Source organism: Pseudophryne corroboree, chromosome 4, assembly GCF_028390025.1.
Source record: "Pseudophryne corroboree isolate aPseCor3 chromosome 4, aPseCor3.hap2, whole genome shotgun sequence".
Taxonomy (NCBI): Eukaryota; Metazoa; Chordata; class Amphibia; order Anura; family Myobatrachidae; genus Pseudophryne; species Pseudophryne corroboree.
Genome location: NC_086447.1, coordinates 771,454,919 through 771,470,822, shown reverse-complemented (window position 1 = coordinate 771,470,822; position 15,904 = coordinate 771,454,919). Strand labels below are relative to the sequence as shown.

Genomic DNA, 15,904 nt, shown 5'->3' with positions numbered 1-15,904 from the left:
CGAAGCCAAGGCTAGCAACAAAGCTACCTTCCAAGAGATATACTTCAGGTCCGTTCTCGGTAACGGCTCAAAGAGTGGTGATTTCAAAAAATCCAATACCAAATTTAAATCCCATGGTGCAGTGGGATGACGAAAAGGGGGCTGTATTCTCAGAACCCCCTGTAAAAAGGTGTAAACCTCTGGCAAGGATGCCAAGCGCTGTTGAAAAAGGACGGAAAGAGCAGACACTTGAACCTTCAGAGATCCCAGCCATAGACCTAAATCCAGTCCGGCCTGAAGGAAAAGTAAAAATCTGGATAAGTGGAAGGTTGTCGAATTCCATCCACGTTCCTGACACCAGTCTATGTACTTCTTCCAAATCCTGTAGTAGTGCATGGCTGTGACCGGCTTCATAGCTGCAATCATCGTAGGAATGGCTGTTCTAGGTATCCCCCTGTTCCTTAAGATCCGGGTTTCAACAGCCACGCCGTCAAACGCAGCCTGTTGAAGTCCGGGTGGTGAAACAGGCCCTGAGATAACAGGTCCTCTCTCTGAGGTAACCTCCAAGGTTCGTCAGCTAACAATCCTTGTAGATCCGAGTACCAACTCCAGCGTGGCCAATCTGGTGCGATTAGAATCGCCCACACTCGTTCTTCTTTCAACCTCTTCAGAACCCTGGGTATGAGTGGGAAAGGTGGGAAGATGTAAACCTTGTGGTAACACCAAGGAAGTGTTAACGCGTCCACTCCTTCTGCTGCTGGGTCCCTTGTCCTGGACACATAACTGGGCAGCTGGTGGTTTTGCCGCGACGCCATTAGGTCGACCTGAGGTAGACCCCATCTCCGCACCACCATGCGGAAAATCCGTGGATGCAGGCACCACTCTCCCGGATGCATGTCTTGAGGTAATCTGCTTCCCAGTTTTCCACACCTGGAATGAACACTGCTGAGAGAATGATGTTTCGCTTTTCCGCCCACAACAAGATCCTTGTTGCTTCTTTTAGTGCCATCCTGCTCTTTGTTCCCCCTTGACGGTTTATGTAAGCCGTCGTTGTGACATTGTCCGACTGTATCCGTACGTGCTGACCTATGACCAGATCTTCTGCCAGGAGAAGTGCATTGTAAACTGCTCTTAATTCGAGAATGTTTATGGGTAATCTGCTCTCCTGCAAAGTCCACCTTCCCTGAAATTGATAGTCCTCCAGGACGGCACCCCAACCTCTGAGACTGGCGTACGTTGTCAGGATCCTCCAATCCCAAATGCCGAATCTCTTTCCCGCTGCGAGATTCCTGTGTAACGACCACCATATCAAGGAGACTCGTACTTGTGGTTGAAGCCTGATTCTCCGATGAAGAAGCCAGTGTGAACCCGCTCCCTGAGCAAGGAGGTTCATCTGGAATGGTCAGGAACGAAGCCTGCCGTACTGGAGAGCTTCGAATGACGCCACCATCTTCCCGAGAAGCTGCACACAGAGGTGCAGAGAAACCGTCGGTGTCTTGAGAACCTGAGCCACTACCTTTTGTATGTCCTGAATCTTGGATTCTGGTAGAAAGATTCTCAATTTCACCGTGTCCAATATGAGGCCCAGGAACTGAATTCTTTGAGATGGGATTAGGTTGGACTTCTTGAAATTCACTATCCAGCCGTGTTGAATGAGAAATCGGTGAGCTGTCTGAGAGTCCTGTATCAGTTTCTCCTGAGAGGAGGCTTTGATCAGAAGATCGTCTAGATAAGGTATTATCGTGATCCCCAATAGCCTTAAACTTGCCACCATGACCGCCATGATCTTCGTAAAGATCCTTGGGGCTGAAGATAGGCCGAATGGTAGAGCTCTGAATTGGTAATGATCCTTCACCAGTGCAAATCTTAGGTAAGCCTGGTGAGGGGACCACATAGGGATATGCAGGTAAGCATCTTTTATATCCATGGACACCATGAATTCTTCTTGTTCCAAACCTGCAATGAACGACTGGATTGATTCCATTTTGAATTTGTAAACCCTTAGAAATTGGTTTAAAACTTTTAAATTGAGTATCGGCCTGACTGTACCGTCCGGCTTTGGCACGACAAAAAGACTGGAATAGAACCCCGTTCCCCTCTGAGAGATGGGAACTGGAACCTCTGATTGTAGCAATTTTTGAATTGCCGATAGTAACGCTGTTGCCTGCAGAGGGCACCGAGGCAACCCTGTTGTAAAACACTGACTGTGAGGTCTTTCTTGAAAATCCATTTTGTACCCCTGTGTGATGATATTGTTTATCCACTTGTCTGGAGAGGTGTTGGCCCATATGTCTTAAAAAACCCCCAGACGTGCGCCCACCAGGGGGGGGGGGGGCACCAGGTGAGCTGGGAGACCGTCATGCCACGGTCTTTTCAGTAGTTTTATCCTGTTTTCTGGCTTGTGCCTGTGAGCGGCCTCTACCTCTGCCTCCACGTCCCGGCGCACCGAAACCTCTTCCTCGGCCTCGAAAGGACTGGGATCTGAAAGAATTAAACATTGGACCCGAGTAACCTCTCCTAACCTGTGGAGCGGTTCTCGTATAAGGAGTAGGTAGGAATGTGGACTTCCCTGCCGTAGCTTGTCCAACTCTGGACCAAAAAGCATTTCATCCCCAAAGGGAATGGCTATCACCGCCTTCTTGGTGTCCGAGTCACCTTGCCAATCTCTGAGCCATATTATTCGCCTTGCCGAAATGGCTGATGCGGAGATGCGCGATGCAATCCTGCTAGCATCGTTTGAGGCCTGACACAAGTATGAAGCAGATTCTCGAATATGTTCTGCCAGTTGAGTAATTTCTTCCAGGCTATTTTCTTCCTCAATAGCCTGTATAATACGGCTAGCCCACGCTCCCATAGCCTTGTTGACCCAAGCACAGATGAGTGTAGGTCTCTGTGCCGTACCTGCTGCAACAAAAATCGACTTTAAAGCCGTGTCAACCTTACGATCTGAAGCGTCCTTTAAAGTCGTTACATTAGGAATCGGTAAGATTGTCTTTTTGGATAACCGACCTAGGGAGGTATCAACTACTGGTGGAGTCTCCCATTTGTCCATTACCCCCTTAGGTAAAGGGTATGAGACCTGATTCCTTAACCTCTTTTCCCTTAAAATACAAAATCTCTTTCACTGCGTCAATAGAGGAATCAAGACCGGAGATCGGCGAATCTTCTTCCGTCAACTCGTCGTCCAGATTAGATTCAATCAACTCACCTTCCTCCGTGTCCATAATAAGACCCTCCTCCTCCTCTGCTACTGATATGACAGGAAGGGGTCTTTTAACGGCCTTGCGCACAGGTGGGGCGACCCTGTCTAAGCAGGAGTCGTACACCCCGGAGTCACCGACCCGCGTGCTCTTTTTGTTACACTTCGTACAAACATAATAGGTTTTAGAAGTCTTGGTTGCTTTAGACATGATTGCCCCTTTACTGAACAATTACACAGTGCTTTCACCCTTTACCCTAGGAAAAGAGAGCCTGTAAGAAGCAACGGGGTTAAGGGTTTGGAAACGGCTGTAAAAACTTCTCCCTTCCTTACAAAGAATGGGAAGAAGACAAAATCAGTAAAAAAAAAAAAAAATTTAAACTCCAGCCGGTTTGCAAATCTCACAGACCCGACTGTCAATCAGTCACGTTCTAGGGTCATCCACTTCTTTTTCCGTATTTTCTTCAGGATCTTTGGGCAGAAGTCCTTGAAAATACACATAGTAATAATAAAGAATTATTTTTCAGGAGATCCTCTTTTCATACTACTATCTAAAATTCCACCAGCAGAGGGAGCCCTAACTACACCTAAAACTCCTTGTGGGATTACTATTGGATAACTGATAAGAGGGGGAGGGCTGATCCTTGCCCCTCAGCTTGGCGCCTATATTGTTTAATAAATATGGCCGCCATTGAAATATTATATTAACATCATTACACAAACTACACCACTGTAGCCGCCACTGTCCTGCTATCCGGGGAAGGGATGCTCTTATATTTTACATCAACAACCTGCACTCACGTCTCTCCCTCCGCGGCTGAGTCTCTACAGCCGCGTTACCGAGTGCTCTTTCCTCCGTCACTAGCGCGCACGCATCGGGGCCGCTCTCACCCGTCCCGGACCGGCGCCTCTGCTCTGTCACCGGAGGAGCTTCTGGATGCGTACTGTGGACAGTCGCGCGGGCTAAACAGCGGTGCTTCACCCAGCCAGCGGGTGCGCGCTATCCTGACGCGTGCTGCTGTTACTGTCTGTGCGGGACGCTACTAACAGGCAACCCTATAAAGTGGGATCTGAACCCAGAATGACTATTGTAAGTCAGAGGCTCTTCATTAGGCTAAGCCCTAGGTGGATTTTGCGCTTATACTAGGGCCCTTATGCATCACCAGTACTCACAGTTATGAATGAGGATCTCCTGTTGAGAGATGCAGGTCCCTTCAAAAGGGATCTTTGTGTCTCATATACATTAAGGCTTTGTGCCCCTTTTCATTGCTTGACGTAGCACTCAGTATTTATTTGATTTTAGTCAGGAGCTATGCGCTCCCACGTGCTGCACCTTCAGCACAATTTTCAAAACTGAGGCATAAGGGGCGTGAAGGAAGAGGAACTGGCTGTGCAGACAATGCAAATTATTTTAGATTGTGCCACACCTCCAGTTGCAAGCTTCACACCCCTAATGTCTAAAGTACTGCTCCAGTGTCCCCTAGTGGATGAAAGAGAAATAACCAGAACAACTCATAGTAGAAGGCTGCAGTCAATGAGACCTATGTCAGAATTAGCGGAACACATCTGGGAAGCATCTGAATTTGGTAGGGACAAGCCTATTGATCCCTAAATTTAATGTATTGCGCTCTGAGCACGCCAAACCCTTTATATCAAGTCTTGGGAGGTGGATGCATAACCAGAGAAGGCCATGGAGCTTTTTACTCTTTCTGAAGATGATGTACTTGACCGAGAGCTTTAATAGATCAGTTGATGGGTAGAGAAGTGCAGGCTGGCAGTAAATAAGTGTCCGGTGCTGAACAGAAGTTCACTGCTCTTTATGGAGGACAGCGTAGAGAAAATCAAGCTTGATTTGTAAAGAAGCGGATGACCAAGCCCTCAGACATGTCTGCGTTATATGCAGTCTGCCTTTTCCATAACAGCTGTGATGGAAGCCTGTCACGGGTCAGTGGTTCATTTCCGTTTTGGGCTCTTAGGTTGCTTTTATGGATCATTGATCTCATCAGAGCATCAGTACCAACCTTATTGTGGAGCAGTGCTAGGCCCTGTAAGAAGCAAAGTTATCACCTTCATGCAGGTAGAACAGAGGGGGGTTATTTTCTGTTCAGACTATACTTCCCCCCCCCCCCCCCCCCCGGCAGCGGGGTACACTGGTATTCCACAGGGAATAACATCGGGGTGTAGAGTTGGATCTTGATCCGAGGTACCAACAGGCTAAAGCTTTGACTGTTCCCAGGATGCACTGCCCCGCCTCCAGGCACTGGAGCTCAGTTTGTAAGTTGGTGGGGATGCACTAGACAGCCCTAATAAGAGCTCATTAAGAAGAAAGAAGACTTCAAGGGCTGCAGCACAGGCACTAGATGCTGTGCATGTCATGCTGACATTCTGTGCTGCGCCTCCATCACCTCCCCCAGCGGCGCTGCATACACCCGCGCCCTGGTTGCCAGGTACTTGCAGTGGAGGCACTCCGGTCATCAGGAACACATCACTGCTGCTGCTCTCCTGGATCGCGTGGCCGCACTTCAGGGAGGAGGTAAGAGGGTCCCCCAGGTAGGACCCGCCGAAATCGCGATCCGGGCGTGGCCCAGGGAGATGGGCCGCGCCACTGGCGTGGATACTGTGGCCGTGCAGGGACCCCACTATATCCACCAGGGCGGGGAGCACAGGTCGGATTTACTAAAATCCATTTATTATAGGCTCCATAGTACCAGGTGGTGAAGTCCAGCAGAGGGGATAAGGCGCTGACCTGTAGCCTTTCCCCCAGCTCCAGACGCCATCTACAGCAGGTGTTCCCGCCCTGGAGCTGCATCTCTCTCTCTCTCTCTCTCTCTCTCTCTCTCTCTCTCTCTCTCTCTCTCTCTCTCTCTCTCTCTCTCAGCGTTTGGGCGCCATTTCACAGAGCTGCACTGATCCTGGAACTGCTGGGCACTGTCTCCTCTGTAAAGCCACCTGTCTCATCAGCACTGTGCATTTACAGGACATACATGTCGTTTAGACAGCGTTATTTAGGAACAAGTGCACTTCTATATAAATATTTAGTACAAGTATTCTGTGATATACATCCAGTGGTTACTGTGCATTGTTTTATCTGTATACATACATATCTTTCATATCTTTATGTAGTATTGCTGGTCCAGTGCAGTTTTATTTTTTATATGTAATCATTTCTGCATTGTACCTGTGACTGTTTGTGCCTATAGCTGCTGTGTGGATTCTATTCTGTGTATCACACATATTGCTATCACTATATTCTGTGCCCTGGGGGTCTAAGGGTGTCAGGGTCTCATATACCATATAGTGTTCCACAGGATATACTGTTTTGTATTTTTCACTGTGTGTTTCAGTCGCCTCATACCACTTAAATCCTCCGTTTGTGCTCTGCAATTGTGGTCACATATCTATGGAGGGGGGGGGGGTGTCAGGTATTGTATTTGTCTTGCTATATTGTACTGATACGCCCTAAGGCTACATTCCCAATAATGTCTGCTACACACAGCGGGAAATCCGTAGACGCTCTTGCATCATGCAGTGCTGGCGCCACGGATTTACCTGGGGAAATTATTTCTGCTGAGTGTTCAGGTACTGGGTGTTCTGCACCCCCTAGTCAGCCCGCAGCACCTGTGGCAAATCAGGATCCACCTTGTCTGCATTTTCAAATATACTGACTACTCTTGTACCAAGACTTACGCCCCCTGTGGGACCTCCTGTGCCATTACAGCCACATATTGTCCCTGTAGTTAATCCACCATGGGCGGATACTCTGTCAACCCAGTTACAGCAATTAAGTCAGTCCTTGGTTAAACAAAAACCTAACCCTAGCCCTACTGGGACCAAATGGTCATCTAAGCGGGCCATTTCTTCCTCACAATCAACTAATATTTCGGATGATTCTTCCGATTCAGATGGGGAATATACTGATCCGTCAGATGCAGATACTGCTGCTTCTACAACACAGGTCGATGTTCCTGACCTAGTGGAGGCTATCAAGCTGATTCTTCAGATTGATGATGAGATTGACCCTCCTGATACGTTCTAAGAAACCTGATAAGTTCAAACGTCAGAGGGTTACTAAATTAGTCTTACCACATTCTGACCATTTAATTGACATACGTCAGGAATCCTGGTTTTCTCCAGGAAATAAATTTCTCCTGTCTAAATAGATGCTAGCTCGTTATCCTATCTCTGCGGAGTTGAGTATCAAGTGGGAAACCCCTCCACCAGTGGACTCGCATGTGGCCCGTCTTGTGGTGTCATCTACTCTGCCTGTCACCACCGTCACCTCTTTGAAGGAACCGACGGATAAGCGTGTTGAGGGTTGCTTGAAGTCTATTTACACTCTTACAGGTGCTGTACAAAGACCCACTATGGCAGCCTCTTGGGCTGCAAAAGGTATTGAATCATGGGTTCAAGCAATTGAGGAAGAGCTACCTCTGAACTTTTCTGACACTGCCAGACAATATCTGTCCTATATTACCACAGCCTCCCACTATATTTAGGAGGCGGCCTCCGATACAGGCGTTATGACGGCCAAGGCATCTACTACGTCTGTCCTGGAACGCCGGATTCTGTAGTTACGGTCCTGGTCGGTGGACCAGGACTCTAAGAAAACCTTGACGGTGCTCCCTTTTAAGGGATATATACTGTTTGGAGATGATCTGAACAAGATTGTGACCGACTTAGCGTCGGCCAAGACTGCGTTTCTCCCAAGTACTATTCCTTTGGTTCCGATGGCTAAGAGTACTACTTTTCGTTCCTTTTGACCTCCAGGTAAAGCAAAGGGTCAGGCCTACCCGAGACAGGCTCGCACTTCCAAATCTTCTAAGCCCAAACCTAAACGTTCTTGGGCCGCCCGTCAGCCTGCTTCCAAACCGGACAAGTCTGCTGCATGACGGGGCGGGCCTCCCATTGGGGGACCCCAGGGTGGGAGGCCGACTTCTGCAGTTCGCCCAGGTATGGTTAAAGATCACTTCGTGGTCTCTCACGGGTACGCGATCTCTTTCAAGAGACTTCCCCCTCGCCAGTTTTGCTCATCGGTTATCCCTTTGGATCTGTTAAAAGCACAAACTCTACATTTGGTTGTCCAATCCCTCCTGGATTCAGGAGTGATAGTGCCGGGATACTATTTGACGCTGTTTCTAGTTCTGAAGCCGAATGGATCCTCCCGGCCTATACTCAACCTCAAATCTTTCAACAAATTTGTAAGGGTGTCCAAATTTCGTATGGAAACTCTGCGCTCTATTGTACTGGCTTTGGAACCCAAGGACTATATGGTATCCCTGGACATACAGGATGCTTACCTACACATACCTATTGCCATGTCGCATCAGCAATATCTGCGGTTTGCTATTGGCAGCTTTCATTATCTGTTCCAAGCCTTGCCTTTCGGACTTACCACGGCTCCTCAGATCTTTACCTAGGTCATTACGGCCCTTCTCCACCGTCAGGGTATCAGGATCCTGCCGTATCTGGACGACTTGTTGATACTGGTGAACTCCCCAGAGGTTCTCCCCCGTCATCTGGAACTGACAGTCCAATTCCTACAAGCCCACGGGTGGCTCATCAACTGGAATAAATCCTCACTGGTCCCTGCTCAGAGCATGGTGCACCTGGGGTCAGGGGCGTCAGAACGTTTTTTGGTTGGGGGGGGGGGCAAGATAAAATATCTGTTTGGCGCCCCTACCTTCTGGCCACCATAGATGGGTCGCTTGCACCTATACGAAACTCTATGGAGCAGCTGGGAGTGAGTGGCCCCTTGTACTCATTACACCTGGTAGAGCCCCTTATACACATTATGGCAGGTAGAGCCCATTACACACATTATGCCAGGTAGAGCCCATTACACACATTACACCTGGTAGAGCCCATAGATATATCCCATTATACATATTACGCCTGGTAGAGCCTATTACACATTACGCCAGATATAGCCCATTATTCATATTACGCCAGATATCGCCCATTACACGTTACACTTTACGCCTGGTAGAGCCCATTATACACATTACGCCTGGTAGAGCCCATTAAACCTGTTATACATTACGCCAGATATAGCCCATAATACACATCTGCTAGATAAAGCGCATCTCCTTATTGCTCCTCTCGCTACTCCTTCCCCACAGCCAGCAGCTATGCTGCTGCTTACCTCTGCTGTCACGAGTAGCACGTCTCCGCAGAGCGTAGACACTTCGGGAAATGAGGTGGGGTTGGCATAGCACACGCGGAAGGCAGCTTCAGCGCTGCCCGCTGTGTAAAGTAATAGTAGCGGTGCCGGACGCACCGCTGCTAGTAGGGCCGGCCCAAGCTTCATTTTTTTGGTAAGCGAATATAGCTTTTTGGTGCCCCTTGATGGGACACATTTTATAAAGGGGCAGCATGCGCCGAAGGCAAAAAGGGGTTTGGCTTCACAAGGAAGGGGCAATACCACACAATAGTAACGCCATGGGTACAGGGAGACAGTGGGTGACTCGGAAGGCAATGTAGCTAGCAGCCAGCTGTAGGATTGACAGTGAAAGGCGTCCCAGTGGGATAGGGCCCTGGGATTTTCCTGAGAGGAAATTCCCAGGGCCCAGCACTATTATAGTGGTAACCGGTGGCAGAAGCAATCAGTAGGTATCAAACTGGTAGACTGCTCCCAATATAATAATTCATTCACAGTTCTCTAAAAAAAAACCCAGCATATAACACATCACACACAGTAATCTCATACCCCACTGGGGGAAAGCTGGGGAGAGAGAGCAGGTGAGAGGCACACAAGGGGAGAGAGCAGGTGAGAGGCACACAAGGGGAGAGAGCAGGTGAGAGGCACACAAGGGGAGAGAGCAGGTGAGAGGCACACGGGGAGAGCAGGTGAGAGATGCACGAGGGGAGAGACATGGAGAGAGCAGGTGAGACAGGGAGAGAGCAGGTGAGAGGCACACAGGGAGTGAGACGGAGAGAGCAGGTGAGAGGCACACACGGAGAGAGCAGGTGAGAGGCACACAGGGAGAGAGCAGGGGAGAGAGCAGGTGAGAGGCACACGGAGTGAGACAGGGAGAGAGCAGGTGAGAGGCACACGGGGAGAGACGGAGAGAGCAGGTGAGAGGCACACGGGGAGAGACGGAGAGAGCAGGTGAGAGGCACACGGGGAGAGACAGGGAGAGAGCAGGTGAGAGGCACACGGGGAGAGACGGGGAGAGAGCAGGTGAGAGGCACACGGAGTGAGACAGGGAGAGAGCAGGTGAGAGGCACACGGGGAGAGCAGGTGAGAGGCACACAGGGGGAGAGACCGGAAGAGAGCAGGTGAGAGGCACACGGGGAGAGCAGGTGAGAGGCACACAGGGGGAGAGACAGGGAGAGAGCAGGTGAGAGGCACACAGGGGATGAGACGGGGAGAGCAGGTGAGAGAGGCACATTAGGGAAGAGGCAGGGAGAGAGCAGGTGAGAGGCACACAGGGAGAGAGCAGGTGAGAGGCACACGGGAGGAGAGACGGGGAGAGAGTGGGGTAGAGACGGGGAGAGCAGGAGAGAGGCAAACGGAGTGAGACAGGGGGAGAGGCAGGGAGAGAGCAGGTGAGAGGCACACAGGTGGAGAGACAGGGAGAGAGCAGGTGAGAGGCACACGGGGGAGAGACAGGGAGAGCGCAGGTGAGAGAAACACCGGGGAGAGACCGGTAGAGAGCAGGTGAGAGAAACACGGGGGAGAGACAGGTAGAGAGCAGGTGAGAGAAACACGGGGGAGAGACAGGTAGAGAGCAGGTGAGAGGCACATGGGGGAGAGACAGGTAGAGAGCAGGTGAGAGGCACATGGGGGGGGGGGAGACAGGGAGAGAGCAGATGAGAGGAACATGGGGGGGAGAGACATGGAGAGAGCAGGTGAGAGGCACACAGGTGGAGAGACAGGGAGAGAGCAGGTGAGGCACACGGGGGAGAGACGGGGAGAGCGCAGGTGAGAGAAACACCGGGGAGAGACCGGTAGAGAGCAGGTGAGAGAAACACGGGGGAGAGACAGGTAGAGAGCAGGTGAGAGGCACATGGGGGGGGGAGACAGGGAGAGAGCAGATGAGAGGAACATGGGGGGGAGAGACAGGGAGAGAGCAGGTGAGAGGCACATGGGAGAGACAGGGAGAGAGCAGGGGGGAGAGACAGGGAGAGAGCAGGTGAGAGGCACACGGGTGGAGAGACAGGGAGAGAGCAGGTAGAGAGCAGGTGAGAGGCACACAGGGGGAGAGCAGGTGAGAGAGGCACATGAGGGAAGAGGCAGGCGAGAGGCACACATGGGGAGAGGCAGGGAGAGAGCAGGTGAGAGGCACACGGAGATAGGGAGAGAGCAGAGGAGAGGCAGGGAGAGAGCAGGTGAGAGGCACACAGGGAGTGAGACAGGGAGAGAGCAGGTGAGAGGCACACGGGGTGAGACAGGGAGAGAGCAGGTGAGATGCACACGGGGAGGGCAGGTGAGAGAGGCACATTAGGGGAGAGGCAGGGAGAGAGTAGGTGAGAGGCACATGGGAGGAGAGACAGTGAGTGAGCAGGTGAGAGGCATACACGGGGGAGAGCAGGAGAGAGGCACACGGAGTGAGGCAGGGGAGAGGCACACGGGGGCAGAGACGGGAGAGCAGGGGAGAGGCACACAGGGAGTTAGACGGGGAGAGCAGGGGATAAGTAGGTGAGAGGCACATGAGGGGAGAGGAAAGGGGAGAGCAGGTGAGAGGCACACAGGGAGTGAGACAGGGGGAGAGGTAGGGAGAGAGCAGATGAGAGGCACATGGGGGGGGAGAGCAGGTGAGAGGCACACGGGTGGAGAGCAGCTGAGAGGCACACGGGGGAGAGACAGGTAGAGAGCAGATGAGAGGCACACAAGGGGAGAGAGCAGGTGAGAGGCACACGGGGGAGGGACAGGTAGAGAGCAGGTGAGAGGAAAACGGGGGAGAGACAGGTAGAGAGCAGGTGAGAGGCACACAGGGAGAGAGCAGGTGAGAGGCAGGGAGAGAGCAGGTAAGAGGCACACAGGGAGTGAGACAGGGGGAGAGAGCAGATGAGAGGCACATGGGGGGGGGGGCGAGCAGGTGAGAGGCACACGGGTGGAGAGACGGGGAGAGCAGCTGAGAGGCACACGGGGGAGAGACAGGTAGAGAGCAGATGAGAGGCACACAAGGGGAGAGAGCAGGTGAGAGGCACACGGGGGGGGGGACAGGTAGAGAGCAGGTGAGAGGAAAACGGGGGAGAGACAGGTAGAGAGCAGGTGAGAGGCACACAGGGAGAGAGCAGGTGAGAGGCAGGGAGAGAGCAGGTAAGAGGCACACAGGGAGTGAGGCAGGGGAGAGGCACACGGGGGCAGAGACGGGAGAGCAGGTGAGAGGCACACAGGGAGTGAGACAGGGGGAGAGGCAGGGAGAGAGCAGGGGATAAGTAGGTGAGAGGCACACGAGGGGAGAGCAGGGGAGAGGCACACAGGGAGTGAGACGGGGAGAGGCAGGGAGAGAGCAGGTGGGAGAGACACGGGAGAGACGGGGAGAGAGCAGATGAGAGGCACATGGGGGGAGAGACAGGGAGAGAGCAGATGAGAGGTACACAGGGGGAGAGAGAAGGTGAGAGGCACACGGGGGAGGGACAGGTAGAGAGCAGGTGAGAGGCACATGGGGGGGGGGAGAGCAGGTGAGAGGCACATGGGGGGGGAGACAGGGAGAGAGCAGGTGAGAGGCACATGGGGGGGGAGAGACGGGGAGAGAGCTGATGAGAGGCACATGGGGGTGAGAGACAGGTAGAGAGCAGGTGAGAGGAACACGGGGGAGAGACAGGTAGAGAAGCAGATGAGAAGCACATGGGGGGGGAGACAGGTAGAGAGCAGGTGAGAGGCACACGGGGGGAGACAGGGAGAAAACAGGTGAGGCACACGGGGAGAGAAGTAGAGAGCAGGTTAGAGGCACATGGGGGGGGAGAGATGGAGAGAGCAGGTGAGAGGCACATGGGGGGAGAGACGAGGAGAGAGCAGGTGAGAGGCACACGGGTGGAGAGACAGGGAGAGAGCAGGTGAGAGGCACACGGGGGAGAGGCAGGTAGAGAGCAGGTGAGAGAAACACGGGGGAGAGACAGGTAGAGAGCAGGTGAGAGGCACATGGGGGGGAGAGACAGGGAGAGAGTAGATGAGAGGAACATGGGTTGGAGAGACAGGGAGAGAGCAGGTGAGAGGCACATGGGAGAGAGCAGGTGAGAGGAACATGGGGGGACAGGGGGGACAGGGTGAGAGCAGGTGAGAGGCACACGGGGGGCGTTAGAAACTAGGAGCATCGAACTCGTGCAACAGCCTGCCTGGATAATATTAGACAGACTGTAGTGTGGAGTAAAGAAGTGCATTAATTAATGTATATGAGTATGAGCAACATGAAACTGAAAATAATAGATTACAGCAGCGTACCGAGATAAGAGGACCCTGGGATATGCTGGCGCAGGCACCTGTGGGCAGCGCGTTATAATTGTTAAATCGCGCTTCCTCCACTTGAATGTTAATTGAGGCGTCCTGCCCTGCACAGTTTCCGCATATTGTAATGAGCGGCGTGACGTCATGACGCCCCGTCGCTCATTACATATGCACTGAAGGCTTAACAAGGAAGAGTCGCGATCAGTTCAGTAGTTATACAGTTGGGACACAGACTGCCGGCTATATTGCAGCTAGTGCGCCTTCTATATGCGGCGCCTTACACAGCTATCGTAGTGACTATGTGAGTGCTAATACAGCGCGGGCAGCGCTGAAGCTGGTGGCGGCGGCTGCGGGTCCGGGTGAATGCAGATTGCGCCCCTCAAGTTTTGGGGGGAGCAAGCTGACCCCTTGCCCCCCCCATTCTGACGCCCCTGCCTGGGGTCATTACTGGACACACAACCAACGTTTGTTCTTGTCTCCAGAGAAGGTCCTGAAACTTCAGGACAGAGTCAGATGCTTCCTCTCTCGCCAAAGAGTGTCGATACACTCTGTGATGCAAGTACTAGGCCTCATGGTGTCGGCTTTCGACATGGTAGAGTATGCTCAATTTCGTTCCCGCCCTCTGCAGAGGTTAATCCTTTCCAAGTGGGATGGCCTGCCTCACCGGATCAGGTCTCAAATAATCTCCTTGACTCGGGAGGTTCGTCTGTCACCGAGTTGGTGGCTACAGGATCAACAATTGAGCAGGGGTCGTCCCTTCTGAATCTCCAACTGGGTCCTCCTAACAACGGATGCCAGTCTGCGGGGTTGGGGCGTGGTGTTGGAGCAACACTCTCTCTCCAGGGTTGGTGGACCAGGCAGGAATCTCTCCTCACGATAAACATTCTGGAATTGCGGGCAGTGTTCAATGCGTTGACACTGGCCCTGCCTTTCATACAGAACAGGCCTGTTCAAGTACAGTCAGACAACGTCACCACAGTTGCAGACATAAATCATCAAGGCAGCACTCGAAGCTGCATGGCTATGATGGAAGTGTCAAAAATTCTTCGATGGGCGGAACGCATTCTACCAGCAATATCGGCAGTGTTCATTCCAGGGGGTCCTCAACTGGGAAGCGGACTTCCTCAGTCGTCAAGACGTGCATGCCGGGAAGTGGAGTCTTCATCCGGAGGTCTTCCAACTCATTGTGGACAAGTGCGGTCTACCAGATGTAGACCTGATGATGGCGTCTCGACACAATCACAAGGTTACGGTCTTTGGAGCACAGACAAGGGATCGTGGACGGACTGGCAATTCCATGGAACTTTTGGCTGCCATACTTGTTCCCTCCAGTGTCACTCCTGCCCAGGGTACTACGGAAGTTCAAGCAAGAAGGAGGATTACTGCTTCTAGTCGCTCCAGCGTGTCCCAGACGGCATTGGTTCTCAGACCTGCAGGGTCTCTCGATCGAGCGTCCTCTACTACTTCCTCAACGCCCAGACCTCCTCGTTCAGGGCCCTTGTTTTTACCAGGACCTGGCAAGACTGGCTTTGACGGCTTGGCTCTTGAAGCTTCACTCCTGAGGGCCAAAGGATTTTCTGAGGCGGTTATTCAAACTATGTTGAAGGCCCGCAAACCGGCTTTTGCACGGATTTATTATAGGGTCTGGAATGCTTACTTCACCTGGTGTGCTGCTAAGAATTACGATGCATGCAAGTTTAGTACTTCCAGACTTCTGGCTTTTTTTGCAACAAGGCTTGGATTTAGGACTTTGTCTGGCCTCCCTCAAGGTTCACATTTCTGCCTTGTCGGTATGGTTTTAGCGAAAAATTGTATCTATTCCTGACGTTCATACATACACTCAGGGCATACTACGGATTCAGCCTCCCTATGTCCCTCATGTGGCTCCATGGGATCTGTCTGTCTGTTCTTAATGCCCTTCGAGAGTCTCCCTTTGAACCTCTTGAGTCTGTGGACCTTCAGTGCCTTACGCTTAAGGTCATTTTTCCGTTGGCTATTGCCTGTGCTAGGAGGGTGTCAGACTTGGGCGCTTTGTCCTGTTGTCCATCCTTTTCTGATTTTTCACAGTGACCGGGCAGTTCTTAGAACTCGCCCTGGTTATCACCCTAAGGTGGTGTCGTCTTTCCACCTTTAACCAAGAGATTGTGGTTCTGGCTTTTATCTCTCCTGGTTTGTCCCCCAAAGAGCGGTCTTTGGATGTGGTACGGGCTCTTCGTATATATGTAGAAAGGACTGCCTCTTATCAGGAGATCAGATTCTTTTTGTACTTTTTGTTTTTCACAAACGTGGCTGGCCTGCGAATAAGCAGACCTTGGCCAGATGGATTAGAATCG

The 15,904-nt window shown here is 51.9% G+C and overlaps 1 protein-coding gene across 6 annotated transcripts in view; it reads left to right on the top strand.

The window, feature by feature from the left end:
* The window catches only part of USP34 (ubiquitin specific peptidase 34), a 438,538-nt gene that overhangs the window by 160,405 nt on the left and 262,229 nt on the right, over nucleotides 1-15,904 (top strand). The window lies entirely within an intron of this gene.